The sequence below is a fragment of the Pyrus communis genome, chromosome 4, assembly GCF_963583255.1.
Source record: "Pyrus communis chromosome 4, drPyrComm1.1, whole genome shotgun sequence".
Lineage (NCBI taxonomy): Eukaryota > Viridiplantae > Streptophyta > Magnoliopsida > Rosales > Rosaceae > Pyrus > Pyrus communis.
In genome coordinates this window covers 6,571,948-6,590,077 of record NC_084806.1, presented here as the reverse complement: position 1 = coordinate 6,590,077, position 18,130 = coordinate 6,571,948, and the positions used below count along the sequence as shown (strand labels likewise).

The window sequence follows — 18,130 nt, the reverse complement described above, 5'->3', positions numbered from 1 at the left end:
ACAATGGCAGCTAAGCCCAAGAGGATGGTCAGAGTCTCCGTTAGATGTTGCGAATATGGAGGTGGATTTTGAAGAGGGTTTTGATTTTCAACGTCCGCCATAGTGGTGCTCCAACTAGGCAGCTGGGAGGAGAAGCAGAGAATGAGAAATGAGGGATTGAATTGAGTAGCGTGGGGTTGGGTTTTATACTGTAGTGTTGACACCTTCAGGGTACGTGAGTTAGATAAACTCTTTCATACAACCTGGGTTTGGATAAGCAAATGGCGTTGAGTTTCTAAAGTTCGACATTGACACTGACAGCCTTGGGCGTTTGATGGTGGATCTCTTTTTCCGCCTGGCGTTCCGATGGGGGATCTCTTTTTCTTTTTCCTAAATTTTCCGCCTTAGGGCGTTCGATGAGGGATCTCTTCCTCTTTTTCTTTTTCCTAACTTGAACGCCGAGGGATCTCTTTTTCTTTTTCCTAAATTTTCAGCCTTAGGGCTTTCGATGAGGGATCTCTTTCTCTTCCTCTTTTTCTTTTTCCTAACTTGAACGCCGAGGGATCTTTTTTTTTCTTTTTCCTAAATTTTCCGCCTTAGACCAACTCCAATGGTAGGCTAAAAGCCAAATTACCCCCCAAAATTTCCCCCCAAACCCACTCCAACCCAAGGGGAAATTTTGAGCTAAATGCTAAATGCTAAACCAATGCCAAATTCCCCCCGAAATTTAGCCCAGAAATCGGGGTGGACTCTACCCAATATTTATCGGAATTTAAATTTTTTTAGATTAAAATGTTCATAAAATTAATTTACGATAGTCTACATATTTATATTTTTTTTAAAATTTAATTTAACAAAAAAAAAGCCTAAATTCATTCTTTAATAATCCCGGGCTAAAATTTTAGGGTAGAACGGTTGGAGTAGAAAAGCTGTTTTTGGGCTAAAAGCTAAATTTTTCGGGCTAAAAAATTTGACTTTTAGCCCAACCATTGGAGATGGTCTTAGGGCGTTCGATGAGGGATATATTTTTCCTTTTGTTGACACTGACAGGGTGTGAATTGGAAGTCTCAGGGCGTTTGCTGGGGTCCTCTTTTTTTGGCCTTTTTTGGCCTCCTTTTTTTTTTTTTCCGGGTAACAAGGTTGGGGCTCTTTGGTGAGGAACCGGATTTCCTCCGAATTCTTAAAAGTTGAGATCACAAATCAATAAATCCGGGTCGTTGAAATTTGATCAAATGGTTACAAACATGAGGTTTTTCTAAAGTTATAATAATTGTAGTCGTTTAATCAAATTTTAACAGTTTAAATTCATTGATTAGTAGACTCGATTTTTTAGGATCAGGAGGGAATCCGGTTCCTTTGGTGAAACTGTTTGTGAAGAAACGAAAAATTCTTTCATACCACATGGATTTGGATAAGCAAATGGGTTGAGTTACTTAAAGTTGGACACGTGGGTAGAGATGAAATCATTGTTTAAGTAAAAATATAGAGAACAATTTAAAAGATAGTTTGAGGTCCGACTTTAGTTGTTTTTTTTAAGTGTTATTTGTCGCTCAAACAAGTTTGATAAAATGTTCTTAGCAAATCACTTCTAAGATACAATAAAATTTGAAATTTTAGATCAACTTCTCTTAGAAATAACTAGAAAAAAATTATATAATTAAGATGGATAAAAAAGGGAATAAACGAAACTGTTTAGGAGTATATGATTTATAAATTTCATCGAACGTGGGATATATATATATATATAGAGAATATAGAACCCATTGAGCATTGTTCTAAGTGTGCGTATAGAAGGTCACATCCTTCAATTGAAAGTGTAAGAAGATCAAATAGGTCTTTCGTGCGCCTTTTCATTTTATCCTAAATGCAAGCTTACTGCATTTTCATATCAATGTGCCTCCCTCACCCTGCGTATGAAAAAAAAAATAATAAATAAATAAAATCTATAAGGCACAATAAGGGTGCGTTTGTTGCATCGAATTATCTCATATTGAATTAGTTTCAAGGATTAAGCTGGGTTGGCTTAGAAAAAATTAAAGTAGACTAGTTTAGTGAACGTTTAATGCAGTATCAAACTAAAAAACTTGAAAATGAAAATCAGTAAAAAACATACCATATTTGAACAATCACAACATCGTGAACTAACCAAACCGCAACCAAATCCTAAACTGTAAAATATTCAGGAGGCGAAATTGCAAGTGAACTCCATAATCCACTTAAAGTCTTGGACACGTGGTGGTGACGAAACCATGCTCAAAATTTAAAATTTGGAAAATAAAATAATTTGTGATTTCAGTTCAAAAATGTTATTCTTACCATCTATTTCTACTATCTCTGTAATAGAAATGAGACTCACATGCGTTGATAGGTCTTATCTTGTCCATAGAGATGATATAAATAATGGTAAGTGTAGCATTCCCATCTCCAATACAAAGACTAGAACTTCCTTTGTCACAAAATAATTCACAAACAACCGGAAGCATTTTTCCTCATCACCCTAAATTTTGGTATATGCTCACCATATACATAATCATTTGATACATGTCATTTCACTTAACCTTGGTTAATTTTTTTTTTTTCAAAATTAAAAAAGTAGCATTTAATGTGAAAGTTAACTATAATTAAGTGAAATGTCCCGTACCAAATAGTTAAATGTATAGTACGTATACGACTATGGTGGGAGCAAACATACACCCCAAATAACCCCTCAATATCCATACAAACCCAACCCACCCTTATTTAAAAAATATATATTTAACGTGTAATTTCTCGTTTGTAAAGTTTTAGGTGCCGGCCCAGCTTTTGCCGAACGCCATAACGCGTCAAAAATTTTAGCTTCCCATATTCGAGTCCATAATGTTTCCCCCGTCTGTCGTTTAGTTGACACTTAAAACCCGAATCTGATTATGGGAAGGCCAATCAGATTTAATCACGTTCTCTCTTTTTCTTTGTAACTTACATCCAGATTAATTATGTGAAGGCGAATCGTGATAGATACACGACAACGCTCATTGTTAACATTATAATGTGAATGTATTATATTTACTGGGATATTTGAATTTTCTTTCTCTTGATCTCATATGAAATTATGTTGTGACTTGTTTTAATGGCTTTTGTACAGTAGTAACTGGTAGTGATAAAGAAAATTCAGTAATTGATATCAAAAGTCATGAAGAAAATAATCGAGAAGAAGATTTAGTTATTGATATCGAAAGTGATGACTAATTAATGAAGAAAGTAATTAAAAGCATCTTCAAAGGAAATGTTAAAAATTTCAACAAAATAAAAATGTCAAAAAGTCTACATCAGCACTAACAGTAAAAATAACAACATTAATGTTTTTAACCAAAATGTCAATTTTTATGTGGCATGATGTGGAATTGTAGTAAAGATGACTGTTGTCAAATTTGACAGTAGTTTCAAATAATTTTTAATTAATTATTAAATGTTTTAATTATTATTTTTATTTAAAGCATTACCCTTTCATTTCCTTTCATTATCAAAGCAATTTTTAAATATTTTTTTACTTTTTAGTTCATTTTCTTTCATTTTCAAAAAATAAAATATAAATATAAATATTTATTTTATGTTTAAAATTTAATATATCAGATGAGGAGAAAAACTTTAAAAAAATGATAAAGTTGCATATAGACTGTCAAACTAAAAAGAATATCCAGTCCGTTTCGAAAAAGATATCCAGTTTGGCATTTTGGCTTGATTAATCATGATCGCATCAAATAAAGTCTAATCTCTTTTGTCCTTTTTATCTTAACACTAATTTAGTAATTTGATATTGCTACGTATAATTAACGTTTATGACCACATGCAATTAATAGATATACTTACGTGATTGTTAGAACCCCCACTCACATGCGAGATTTTTTATAAGAAACGGGAATACAAGTGGTAATGTAACATTTTTACGTGTTACAAATGAACAACATAATTGATATATACATCTATTTTTAGGATATATTAACAATAAACTCTACACATTAAAATTTGAGTTTAATATTAACGTCACGTAATTCTTTTCAGAGTATTCTAAGAAAGTTGTGCTGACATGAGCAATAGTTTAAATTTAGTGATTTTTTTTTTGTTAAACGATAGATTTTGTTAGATTAGTCATCGGTGAGGTTTAAACTCACGTGTCATGCAAGAGCTCAACATATTTTCACTACTGTGGTAAAGGGTCACTTGCAAAATTTTGTGATTAATTACGTGGCTAATCAAATTCAACTTGCCCATTATCGAAAAGAAAAAAATTTCATGTGAGAAAAGTACCGTTTGATACACCAATTTATTATCATATAAGTATTGAGTCATAGCCATTATAACTCACTAAAGTAGGAAGTATGGTTGTTGTACAACTTCCTTAGAGACCTCCTATGACCATCTCTAAGGAGAACATAAAATTTAAATTTGATATTTTATGTGGCACTTTGACATTTTTAAAATTTTGCTCTTCACTTGATATGTCAAATTAAACTATTATTTTATTACATATTTTTTCTTCATAATTCCTGTTTTATATTTTAAATTTTACCTATGATATTACATTTTTTTTTCGTAATTTCTCTTTTATATTTTAAATTTACATATATAAATAATTCATAATAAAAATAGAGTTTTAACGAAAAGCCCACGGTACTGTTCATTTTCACGAAAAATCACATTTTTACACTAAAAAGTCAATCCTGATACTATTTTACTTTACCCTTTATTTTGTTCTTATTATTAAAACTCAAAGTTTTCAAGTCATTTTTATTAGTTTTCCTTAATAAAAATAATATTAATTAACAATGGAGTACAAATGGCTATAATTCAACAAAAGAGAACCTGTCAATCGAATATGGAATAAATAAGCACGGTAGGACGAAGTAACTTGTTTGACAAAAGAAGCATTTCACAAAGGGATGTCTGTCCAAAGTAAGTCGTTTGACAAAAAACAAGCACTTTTGTCTATTAAAGCACAAAGCGACGACTGCTCATCAATAATGACAAAACAAGCATTGCAGATGTCTGTAGTGTTGAAGCAGCACTGTATGATATTTGTTCACAAGGGACTCGGAACCTCTCCGGATCAGATGAAGGGGAAGAGATCCCTGCGGAAAGAGAGAAAAAAGACGTGCAAAATTCGACCTTTGGATTTGTACAAACGGATGAGATCAATCCATCCGGAGGATCACCACGGGACCGATCCGTAGAGGATCTGAGTCCGGTTTTTGATAACATGTTTGGTCCATTTTGTTCTAAATAAAGAAGCAAAATCAGATCAGTTGAGCTATTCCGTACTGCATTGCTAGTCCCCATTGCAGATAGGATTGGAAGTTGTAGATTGTTTGAGATAAGATCATACCATTCAACCTTTTCGGATTCCTACAGAGAGAATTGTTTAGGGTAATATTGCAAAAGATAAAACCTGGTTAATATTTTCTGTTAGTTTTCTTAACTGTAATTAGTTAGATCAGCTATCATTCCACAAAGGGTCTATTTGCTTGTGTATATATAAGCATCAAAGTGTAATCTTATTGATTAAGAAATGGAAAGATATTTTTCCTATCAATAATGGACACCTTGCAGATTCCTAGTCAATATATGTTGAAAAAAGGGACTCAAAAGCTAGGGCTGAGAGCATACAAACATGCATGGGTCAAACCTTTGGTAAAAGGAGAAGGAAGATGCATGGAAGGGAAGAAAATGAATGAAATGGACTACAAGATGGTTGGTGATGGAAATATGGAAGGGCAGGAGTTAAGGGAAAGGGACTGCAAGATGGGGACTAAGGTGTGAAAATAACGCAGAAAGTAACAAGAAAATTCCTAAGGGGGTCGACTCTCAAAACGGCAATCTAAGGAAGAAACTAATCAATGGACAAAAACACATATTATTTTCTTTTCTAAATTTTAAATTTTGAGCGTGATCGTTGGTGTATTTCAATAATATATATCATAAAATACTAATTATAATATATTATATATAAGATACAATGGTGTAGTGTGTGTAGAATGTGGAGATTGGTTTTTAATCTAAGTAACGTGTCTCTTGAATTGAACAAGCACAACTAAGTTATACGCCCATTGGTTTTTGAATCAGAAGGTTATGATTAATCTCATCTGTATATAAAAGTAATACAAGTACAAATCAGTTACGAAAGAAAAGTTCAGATGCTTTGATTATGACTCCTGTAACGGAGAGATCTTTTAATCTACCCATAAAACGAGTATTATAACACATGTCATTATACAAACAATTAGATATGTATGTTAAAAAATTAACTACTTAAAAAGTAAAACTTCTTATCACTTATATAATAATACATGATGTACCAGATATTTAACCGTGTTAATGGACCAATGATACACTATGTGGTAATGGTCCTTCAACTTTAATAGCTGAAAGAGTAAAATTTCTCATCACTTATACAAGCGGTTAGATATGTCTACAACTGCTTGTCGGAAGCCAAGAGCCCACCTTTGTTCTCTTTTAACATTGTACTGAATTTTTAAATTTCATAGATTTTGTTCTCCAAATTCCCATTCCACCCTTCTTGTTTTTTTTTTTTCCGAAATTTCCCAATTCATTCTATATTGACTTGAATTGATGCTAGAGAGACTATCTATTTGAACCATATTTTGAGAACAAATGATGTGGCAGTTATTGATTAGACTACTTCTTTAAAACATTAAAAAAAGAATTTAATAATCAACCGCCACATTATGTGCTCTGCAAAATATAGTCTAAACACATGGTCTCACTAGCATTTTTCATTGACTTGATATTGAAAGGTTAATTTCTCTTAATCCTTATTAATTTTTTACAAATTACTCTATATATTGAGTCTTGACTTGATATTATTGGAAGGTTACAGTGTTGCTCACTTAGACCTCGTTTGGCACACCGTATAAAATATCGGATAGGATAAATAGTACGAAGTAAGTTGTTTGGTGCACCTTTGTACTAAATAGCCACTTGACTAATAATTCAGGCCCACTTGTTTTATCCAGTACACACCTTCTAACTAATACACCCCAAAAGGCAAGGATAATTAGTCGGCTTCTCTCCCTTCGTCGTTTGTTCTTCTTCCACCAACCCAAAATCTTTCCTCCAACCCATCCAACCATGTCAGCAATCGGAGTGAACTCCGGCAGACATTCCAAAGCCAATCGTCGCCGACCCTGCTCTCCTATCTTTCTCTTTTCTTTTCACATCTTCCCCATGCCCTACCCAGTTCTCTTTTTTTTGTTTTCTTTCAATTTTTTTTGGAAGTTCAAAACCCTTGTTGGATTGCATAACACGCATTTGCAATTAGTGGGAAGAGGGTGGGATTTGATGCGTTTCATCTTCATCGTCTTCCTCCTCCTGCAATTTTCGATTTTTTCTTTTATTTTTCGCTTTTTCTCTCCATGCCTTATTGTCTTGTATCCTCCAGTTCGTGTTAGTAGGGGTTTCAAAAGGATCCCAATTCCCAAAACTATGAGCATTTCTTCTTCCCGTTTGTCTTTCTTTGATTTCTTTTGCTTTTGGTTTTTTTTTTTTTTTTGTGAATTTTTATTTTAAAAACACATTTGTGATTTTTTTTAATTTGACTTATTCAAAAAATACTATTAACAAGTAATTAAGGAAAAAAAATATATATACATATATATATATAGGCCGACCTCTTAATACGGTCATTAGTCTGATGTTGTACCAAACGCTTGACTAATTTAGTCAGTACTATCAGATGACTATTTATCATATCCGACTGAAATAGTCAGTACAGTCTGAGCTGCCAAACGAAACCTTAAGGTCCTCATTTTGAGGACATGTGGTCTTCTTTCACACAAGCCCTTAGATTGATTTTGCGGTTACGCTTAAAAAAAATATCCCACAACCTGAAAATAAAAAAATAAATAAATAAATAAAAAATAAAAAAAACGATTCACGCGTGAAATCTCTTTAGTTGGCGGAGAGGTCTCTCTTCGGATTTCGCACGGCCATCAGATGCCCTAAATTTGTTTGGAGGCAGTCCCATATTTTGCAATCCATTTGCACCTACTGTTGTGCCTCTTCTAATTTAAATAGCCAAAAGGAATGTGATGGGTTTCTTTTCTCACACGTAAACCCCTCTTCTTTTCCTTTTTCTTTTTTATTTTTATTTTTAGTTAATCTGTTTGCTGTACATAATTTTGTTTAAGCATAACAAGGATAATAAAAGCTTATAGATTACCATTAGATCAATTTATTGACTCGTATAAAAGTGGACCTCACAGGTCCTCAAAATAAGGACCTTAGGTGAGCAACAACGTGGAAGGTTAATTTCATCATGAAAAAGAGCATTTAATGTCTTAAAATATTTAATTAGCTCACAACTCTAAGCATGTATTCTACTCTCTTATAATTTGCAAATACTATCTATTTATTTTATTTTTTTGACATTTAAGTGAGGTCCCTCCTCACGTAAATCTTGGCTCCGCCACTTGCTGTGGAATTGTTAAAAGTGTTTGTGACAAAGCATATTTTAGGGAGTTTCAGTCTTTGTTGTTGAAAATTGGGAGACTAGAAACACAAATTATTTTATATTCCAAATTTTAAATTTTGAGCATGATTTTAAGAAAACACAACCCATTTCTTGGTTTTTTTGGGTTCAACTTCCATAGTTTTATATTTTATTATAACTTGTTATTGTGTTCTGTCCTTAACACTAAAATTTATTACTATATTCTTCTTGTTTGGGCTATTTCTCTACAATTTTGGTAGATAAGTTTTCATGAAAAGTACATGAATATATGTTTTTACAGGCTTTTCTACACAAATGAATATAATTTCTGTGTAGTTTGCTTATGATTCAATGTTTGTATTCAGGTAATTTGAATTTAGATCCAATTCATTCCTATGTGAAAAACATTTGAAGTTGAAGTTAACTAACCTTTTCACCTGTTTATTGTTTGTTCTTTTGTCATTTTCGCACTACAATTTTGAACCAACTACGAAAGCAATCAAGCCAATCAGCGTTAGCATCTTCTATAGATGCATCCTGATCAAGAAACTAGAGATCAAAGGTCAAAGCAAGACTTGAAAATGCCTACCCTACTAAATAATTTAGTATTATATTTCTTCTCTTTACAAAGTTTGCTAAATAATTTAGTATCATAGATTCATATTTATTTTCTTTATTGAACTTTTTAAACCATTGCAGTAGTAGATGTTCCACGTAAGTTTTAAAATGCAAACATTAATGATTCTGCCTATCATTCTAATTAAGGGGGGCTGTATTTAGCTAGGATTTTAAGAAATTTTCAGAAAAATTAATTTCATGGAATATGAGAAAATTAATTTCATGGAATATGAGAAAGCAGTATGCTTTGCATCTATTCTGCGGAAATGGAAGGATGCAGGAAAGACCTATTTCATCTTCACACACTTTCAATTGAGGGACGTGACTTTTTTATAGGCATACTTTAAACATGTCTTCGGGTCCCCGTTGGCTGCAATTTATAAATCATGCACTCCTGTACAATTTCTTACTTATTCTCTTTCTATACATCTTAATTCTACAATATTTTTTTAGTTATTTCTAAAGGAATGCTTTGAATTTTGTTGTTCGTAGGCTCCAAACTTTGTTATGACTTGCCAAGAACCCTTTAGCAAACTTGTTGGAGTGAGGGCAACTAAAACTTTAAGGAAACGACTTACTCATATCTAAAAGTCATCTTTAAGATTATTCTCTATATTTCTACATTTACTCAAACAGTGATTTAATTGAACCTAAAACATCTCACTTGCAAGTAAAAAAGAATACATACTATACAATATTACTAAGCGACCACGTGCCCAAGACTTTAAGAAAACACAACCCATTTGTTTGTTTTTATTTTTTATTTTTTTATTTTTTATTTTTGCTTCAACTTCCATATTGCGTAGCAGCAAATACTATGAGTATTGGATCATCTGAATTTACAGAACCACGATTAAAGTAATAGGGTAATGCAAAAGAGATCAAAATTTTCCATTAAAGAGAATAAGCATGTTGTTACTGCACATAACCAGGTATGCATGCCAGCTGCCAACTCAGCATGCCCGACACAATTGGACGCATCTAAAACATTTGTTTGTATTCCCTCCCTCTCCTTTCGACCAAACATAAAATTACCCAACTTGTTATAAGCACATACAATTTAAAATAAACTTTTAATGTGAGAATTTCATTACATCCTCACAAGAGATAGTAGAGAAAATAAAGATTTGACTAAAGTCATTTTTTTTCTAAATTACTAGCCACGATTCATAAAACTAAATTTGACGCATGGATCAATAATTTGTGAGGAATTATTGAGTAGAAAATGACTTAACTCACTAATTTGTTGGAGATACATTTAACATTATTGACGATGATAAGAATTGACGTGCCCTACAAGTAATCACACCACGCAATATCTACTTCGTAGATATTCTTTGGGATCTCCAGGTCTAATAATGATTCTATTATAAAAGGTCTTCTCCTTAACTCATATAAATATACCCTTCTAGAATTTATTTTTGATAACGCAATTCCTACACACTTATTCTTTTGCAAATTGTTTGAGTCTTAATATTGCGTACCAACTTAAATCTTAAAATTTTATACATCATTCATAACCTTAGCTGTACTGTAACAGAAGTGTCAGATATGTATTCACAAAAGCTTTGCAACTCATTCCTACTCGGGCTTTTTGTTCCTGTACTATCTGTTATTGGTGTTAGAAGTGATTCCCCATTGGTTTTGTACACATTGAGCATTTTCCTTTTAAATCTTTGATGAGTCTGCCAAGTATTTCCTTGATTTTTTGCGGAGCTTCCGCTAGAACCTTCACTGTCAAAGACTTAAGTGGAGGCAAATGAGTATGGCTGATTATCCCAGGCTTTGACTGTTGCTGCTATGTTATCTGTATAAGAAAAACCTGATATATTCAGGGCATTGGCGACAGCATTTGCTTGTTATGTTTCTGGAACTCATTGATTGTAGGTGAGAGGGATGAAGTTTGTCAAGGATGTAAGGAAACAGCTATAAAAAATCATGCAGAAAATAGCAAGGGGTGAGTAAGCTACATAAATAAAGAGCTTGCAATTACATCATGTTCACGAAACACCGCTATGAACTGACAAAATGACTATTCTCCTGAATGTTACTTGATAACATGAAGCTCTTATATAGAATGGTCTACTGCAATAGATTTGCTTACTGATAAGTGCTGAATAAGTAACATGCTCAAAGTACGTGAGTTGTTTAAACCAGGAAAGGAAAACGAGAAACTTTGAGTTGGAAATTGATCGTGACTAGGCATATCTCACTACAATTAGTCAAAGGTTTGAGTAGTGAGTTTTTTGCAAGTCTAGAATTGACACTCACAAATACTTTTATTTCAGGTGCATCCATCCTCTTTGCTAAAACCAGATGATGAAGTGAATATGTTGTGTACCTGGACTCATTGCAACAACCCGCCCATTCCTGCGCACTGTATGTGCCGTAAATATTGCTTGGGTCACACCCATTCTGGACAAAGTAAATAATCTAGATATCAAGAAGCTGAGGTGAAGTCAGTTTGCATAGAACCACCATTATAAGTAGAAAATGATTTGTTTCTAATTCAAGGTAGTATATGAACATTGCAGAGTTTGAACCCTTAACCTTTTATGCAGTGGCGGGATCGGTCATACTGAAGAGCAGCTGGAGGGAAATCTTTCTGATTTGCCAAAGAAAGTGGATGTTGCAGCAGTTCCTGATGATCGTGAGAGTATAATACAGGTAGCTAGGAAACGACTTCGTGCTCGTAAAGAAAAGAAATGAGCTTATTCAGTACTTGTATATATAACAATACCAAAAATCCTCAATTGAGGACCAAAGAGAGAGAGAGAAGAAAAAAGAATGTGTGTTACTAATCTCATCAATCTACCGTATCTTTTACTTTTATTTAAGGGAGTAGTACTGTGGCATGGAGAAGGGGAGAATATTTGTATATTTACAAAAAATATAAGGTAATGGCATTCAACACCCAAGGCTTACCCACTGAGCAATCCCTCTCTTTTTCCAATTAATTTTCAAACAGTGTCTCGGATTCAAACTCTCACTTGTAATAAAAAGGAACAATACTTTAGCATAGCCGCAAGGATCTCTTGCTCCTGGGTTCAAGCCGCAAGGATCTATTAAGTCTTCTCCTTGCCAAGAGTGCACAGATCACCACGATTCCACCATCCATTACCGCTTTCTGGAGTTTTCTGAACTTGTATCCTGTCGGCCTGTTGATAACAAAAGATATTTGAACTCAGGAGGGAGTAGATACCATAAATTCATATAACTTGACTCTCTTGAGCTATTTGATCATGACAATATATAACACATGCATACTTGCCTTAAAAGAGAACAATAGTGACTCCAACTAATCGGAAGTTTAAGGGAGTCAAGAATAACAACCCCAACCAAAAGGACTTGGTTTGGAAATCACATTAGGGACTTAAGCTAGTCCCAAATATCCCAATAGGGGCTGAATGCTGGCTAAGGTTGAGAATTGTTTGATTTGAGCGATGAGACCAAAAGGTGAGTAGCGATGATGTCTTCCCAACACCACTTGAATCCAGGAGCAAGAGATCCTTGTGGATATGCTACGGTTTTGTACTATTTGTGCAATAGAATAAGCTCGTCACTGTGAGAGAGAGTGAAAGTGCAGGAATAGCAGAGTGTAAGTGTAATGCCTTAAAATCCTGGCTTCAGACGGTGCTGATTTTGGCCCCGTGAATTCTGCTGGTCAGAGTGCAAGCGTAATAGCAGAGTCAGCAAGGTGGGCTCTTGGCTTCCGACAAGCAGTGGTAGATTCAGTCTGGTGAAATTGTTCGATCAAGCCATACATCAATATTTTCTACTCTAATGCTTGTGGCTCAAGCAAATGATGTTGAGGCTTCGAAGAAACTGATTGAGGGGGCAGACGTTGATCTCAATGAGCAAGATGAAAAGGGATACTCAGCTGCCATGATATCTGCAGAGGGCGGTTACCTGGAAAGTTTCAAATTGCTTATCGACACTGGGGCTGACATAAACCTGCAGAATAAACGTGGTCAGACGGTAATGGAACTATTTGATACAACTCAAAACGGCGAAGAGTTTGAAAAGTTGTTTAAGAATGCTGCACCTCAAAGGGTACTTGATAGTCCTGTTGAGTTTTATGGGACTCTACATCAGGCAGTACAACACAGCGCCACAGATCTTGTTCATACATTGAGAAGCAGGAGCTCTGATGTGCTCCTGATGCCAAGGGATACACTCCGTCGATGTTAGCAGGAAGAGAAGGCCACGCAACGCTGTGTGAGCTTTTGATTTCTTCAGGGGCAAAATGCGACATTGCAAATGCTAGACATGAGACAGCACTCTTGTTTGCAAGGAAAAGTAGGATACACAAGAAATCGTTTAATAAGCAAAAATGCTACTCTTACCACATATTTGTACCATTTGAGTATCTTTACCACATTGGGCTTCACAAAGTCATATCCAAGAACAACATCAGCCCAGTTTCCTTCAAAAATTCACAAATCACCAATCCAATCAAACATCAGCAACATTTTTCAGATGATAAAAAAATAATAATAATAATGATTGATTAAATAATTATTTGAAAATCCGATTTCTCGATCGAATTGCATAATTCACAGCACCTCATCCTGGAGTTCGGGCAACGGAGGGGGCTGAGCCTTCATTTGGCGGTTACCCGGCTGTTGAAACAACTCCCAGTGGCCTCTCCGTGGTTTACAAGAGTGCGAATGTAATAGATAAAATAAATTTACAAATCTGCAGAGGATAATGATTCCTAATCCAATCATTCAATCACAAATTAAACAAATTTACAAGATTGGAAACAAATTCGATGAAATTGATTCAGCGAGAGCACCGTTTTCGAACCTGAACTTCTTGAATCAGGCATCGCGGCGGTGCCAACCTGAAAATGATGATGGGATTGCTGCAAATCCTTGTAGAAATTGCTTGCATTGCATACATTCCAGCGTTCAAAGAAGAAACCATGGAGAACGCGAAGAATAAAAGGGAGGTGAAGGCTCCGAACTCGCGCTCGCGTTCGCCATCGGTTTCATGGGAATTTGGGAGAGGATTTAGTACAACAGTCCTTTTTTAGTGCAAAGGATTTTGCAGAGTTATCTGTTCGCCGGAATTTGGGGATGGTGGTGGTGGGATGGGAGCGTGGCTTTTCTTTTCTGGGTTTGAAGTGCGGCAGTTTGGGGATGGAGATGGCAGCGTCGAGGTGATGATAACAGAGAGACTTGACAGTGTTAAGTTGCATTGTCGACTTTATTTTTATTAAAAATTGTTTCATATCATAGTACAAATATGTAAAACATTATTCTTTAATAACACATAAAGGTGTTTAAGTATTAGCTGATTATGATATATGTTGATTTTTTTTATTTATATAACGATATATATTTAACGAGAGGGGATAATTTAAGTAATGCAAATATTCAATAAACATTGCACTTACATAAATAGTACAATCAAATTACACATTTGACCAAATAACCATAGGAACTCATACATGGAGTTCAAAAAAATTAAAATTACACGCCATTGACTAAATATAACAAGTCTTACATGGAGAAATCCAAAATATTAAAATTACACGCCACTAAATAAAAAAGTAGCTAATAGGAAAAGACAACTATTGTACTAATACATTCAAAAGAAGAAGAATGGACCAGACATTTTGCTGATAACTAGCTCTCTCTCCATCGTTCTACTGATCTGAAAATAACAATGGAAGTGAAAATAATTATTAATAAGATACTCAGACAAAAAACAAAAGAAAGAAGCAACTTAACAAACATTGGTTTAGTTGTAGTTTGACTAATTTTTTGTTGCCAATTGTCGCATTTGTAATTTTTTAGTGTATTTTGTATTTGAGCATCATCAACAACTCGTATATTATATATACGCAAATCATAGTTTAGTAAATTATGGAACATGCGTGGTGTATGGGTATTATTAGAGAGTTTTTTTTTTTTTTTTTAAATGTGTATATGCATAAAATATCTGTATTAATAATTTTGAGGCCAGAAATATACTCTAAAGAAGATAAACATGAATTAATTAAAAGGAAAACTAATAAAAATAACTTAAAAACTTTAAGTTTTAATCAAAATGACAAAAAAGGTATTGTAAGTGAATAGTGTCAGGAATAACTTTTTAGAATAAAATTTTTTTTTTTCATAAAAGTGAACAGTACTAGAAGTGTTTCGTTAAAATTCTTTTAATTAAAATGATTTTTCTATAAAGTAACTATAAGAAGAAAGCACCAATCACGTGGGTTTTAAACTAACTATTGAGTTAAAACCTAAAAAGTTTAATATGTCTCAACACACATAAATCAAGAAATGGTAATTATGAGAAAAAAAAATTATAAGAAAAAAGCAAAAAGGTATGAAGAGACTTTAATACCCAAATTTTAATAGTTTTCTGTGATATAGTTCCAAAACAGAACACATATGTTAGCTATGACATGGGTCGCTCGGTCCCAGTTGTGAGATATGACGTGGATCACGCAGACCCCGTTGTAAGATAGGACATGTATAGCGCAGTCTCGGACATTTCGAAATCTTAGGTTAAGCAACAATAGGACCGCCAGAAGAGGATTGAAGGAATAAAGCATTGGGTTATAAAATTGGGGTGCAAGGATGCCACGCAATGCGAGCCAGTAGGTAGCCCACACTAAGACAAGCCCTACCCAGATAACGAAGCGGTGTAGAAGTTGGGTGGAGAGAACAAAAAGTTCAAACCAAACAACGGACAGTGCTGCCGTGGTCACGACAGAGAACATGTAGAAAGGGGGAAGGCATGGGCAATTATTTAGTTTGCACTCGCAACTAACCGGATCGGCGGAGGGAGGCTTGACAAAGTAGATTGGATCCACCCCGAGGGGAAACAGAATGGTAGCTAAGGCCAAGAGGATGGTCAGAGTCAGGTGTGTTTGCGGATTCGGAGGTGAATTTGGAGGAGGGTTTTGATTTTCATCGTCCGCCATAGTGGTGGTCAGCTGGGAGCAGAAGGGGGTGATCAGTTGGGAGCAGAAGGGGAGAAGAAAGAAACGAGAGCTGAGTTAACGGTGTGTTGGGGAGTGGGGTGGGAGAGGAAGGGATTAAATAAGAAGAGGGGGGGGGGGGGTACTTTTAGTTTATGAATAATCTGATGGGGTCTATGATGGGGATACTTCTAGTCTAAGATGGGGGTACTTTTAGGGTTTAGAAAAATTATTCTTATTGAGATACTATTACTTTTTGTCTATGAAAATTATTCTTATTGAGATACTATTACTTTTAGGGTCAATAAAAATTATTCTTATTGAGATACTATTACTTTTAGGGTTTAGAAAAATTATTTTTATCGAGGGGGGTACTGTTTTTTTGTCTATGATGGAGATACTATTACTTTCACGCATTGTGACATTCATACTCAATTATTCTTATTTTTTTTTATCTGAGTTTCCTACCTAAACTTAAATTTTTTTGACACTTTAGTACTTATGTTAGCCTTTCCATCAAATTCTCTATTAAGTGATGATGTGACATAACTTTGGCTCACCATATTTATCCAGAATTATCACTAGACACTGTGGGCTTGGATATACAAGAGAATCTCTCATCCACATGACAAATATGGTGGTCAAAATTATACCATGTTATCACTTATAGACAACTTGACAGAAAGTTTAACGGAAATACTAAAGTGTTTAGAAAAATTAAAGTTTAGGTATGAAAGTGAGACAAAAAAAATATACGAATATCAAGATACTTGAAAGTAATAAAGCGAGAATTGTTAAAAGAAATACAAATTCATATTGGCTGCGTCATATCTATGTAGAAGTAGAATGTGTCTCCCGCAGGACCCGCACTAATCCAACACTCGATACTCAATAACTTTCATATGACTTCGACCATAACAAAAAAACAAAAAATCATTTTTCTATGAGTAGCAAAGCCATAAAGCTAATTTAGATCGACACTCACCCAATCCTGCATCAACAAGCCCAACCAAGAGGAGTGAAAGCTCATCAATAGCCGCATTAGGCTATTAGCCCCAACCAAACGGACTTGGTGACCCATCAGGATTTGGAAATCACATTAGGGGCTTAAATGAGTCCCAAATATCCACAATAGGGACTCGATGTTGGCTAAGGCTGAGAATTGTTTGATTTGAGCCATGAGACCAAAAGGTGACTAGTGATGATGGTTTCCCAACAGCACTTGACTTGAACCCAGGAGCAACCCATCCTTACGGGTATGCTAAGTTTTTGTTCCGTTCGTGCCGTTTTTATAGAATAAGTTCGTCACTGTAAAAGTGCCAAAGAGTGTAAGTGTAAGCTCGCGTGAGAGAGAGGTGAGCTGGGTGAGTGAGAGTGCAAGTGATGGGATTTATAGGCAAACCTCATACTTGCGTAGTGCTGGGTTCAATCCAAGTGCAATGAATTGTACAAAACAAAAACAAACAAAATACTATTTCTTTGAAAGTTGCAGGCGTTCACTTGAGAGTCAGGACTGCAAAACAAAACACTGCTGGGTTTTTGGCACAGAAGCGTCTTGCTCGCGGGTTGAGGCTTAATCACCCTGAAGCTGCAGCTCTCATAGCCACACAGGTGTGTTTTTAGCTCCAAAATTGGATCTTTTGTTAAAATTTACAAACTTTGAGCGGGTTTGGGTAATCGGTTTTGTAAAGGAAACGTTTTTGTTTGGTGTTTGCGTTGGTAGATTTTGGAGTTTGTTCGAAATAGATAAATCTGTGGCGGAATTGATGGACATTGGGAGACAGCTGCTGGGAAGGTAATGGTGTGAAGTGTGAAATCCTATCAATTTGCCCTGTTTTTGTGTATGGGATGTTAATTCTGGATTCTGATTGTGGAGTAGCATCTTGGTTGCCTTCCCATTCGCCCAATCAACGAATTTGTATCCCTAATTTCGCTTCTCGGAATCATGTGTCTAGTTGCTCAAGATTGATCTGCATATTTCTTTTTCAAACAGGAAACATGTTCTTCCTGGTGTTCAATATCTTTTAGATATGGTGCATGTGTTATGCTCATTAAGGTTGCTTGCATATGTTTCGAGAAGCCTTAAAGATAATGATAGCTGCTGAAAGTTTCTCATA

At 34.8% G+C, this 18,130-nt stretch overlaps 1 long non-coding RNA gene and 1 pseudogene across 3 annotated transcripts; one reads left to right on the top strand and one right to left on the bottom strand.

Annotated features, from left to right (window-relative positions):
- The window catches only part of LOC137730539 (urease-like), a 58,327-nt pseudogene that overhangs the window by 5,504 nt on the left and 34,693 nt on the right, over positions 1 to 18,130 (top strand).
- LOC137730541 (uncharacterized) lies at positions 10,247 to 14,242 on the bottom strand. 3 transcript variants are annotated; one of them, XR_011068174.1, is made up of 6 exons: positions 13,889 to 14,242; positions 13,645 to 13,777; positions 13,125 to 13,505; positions 11,630 to 13,033; positions 11,421 to 11,512; positions 10,247 to 10,886 (listed from the first exon to the last, which is right to left on the bottom strand). It is a non-coding gene; the product is annotated as an uncharacterized lncRNA (long non-coding RNA). The 3 variants fall into 3 exon arrangements; XR_011068175.1 differs by having other exon boundaries at positions 11,421 to 11,494; XR_011068173.1 differs by having other exon boundaries at positions 11,421 to 13,033.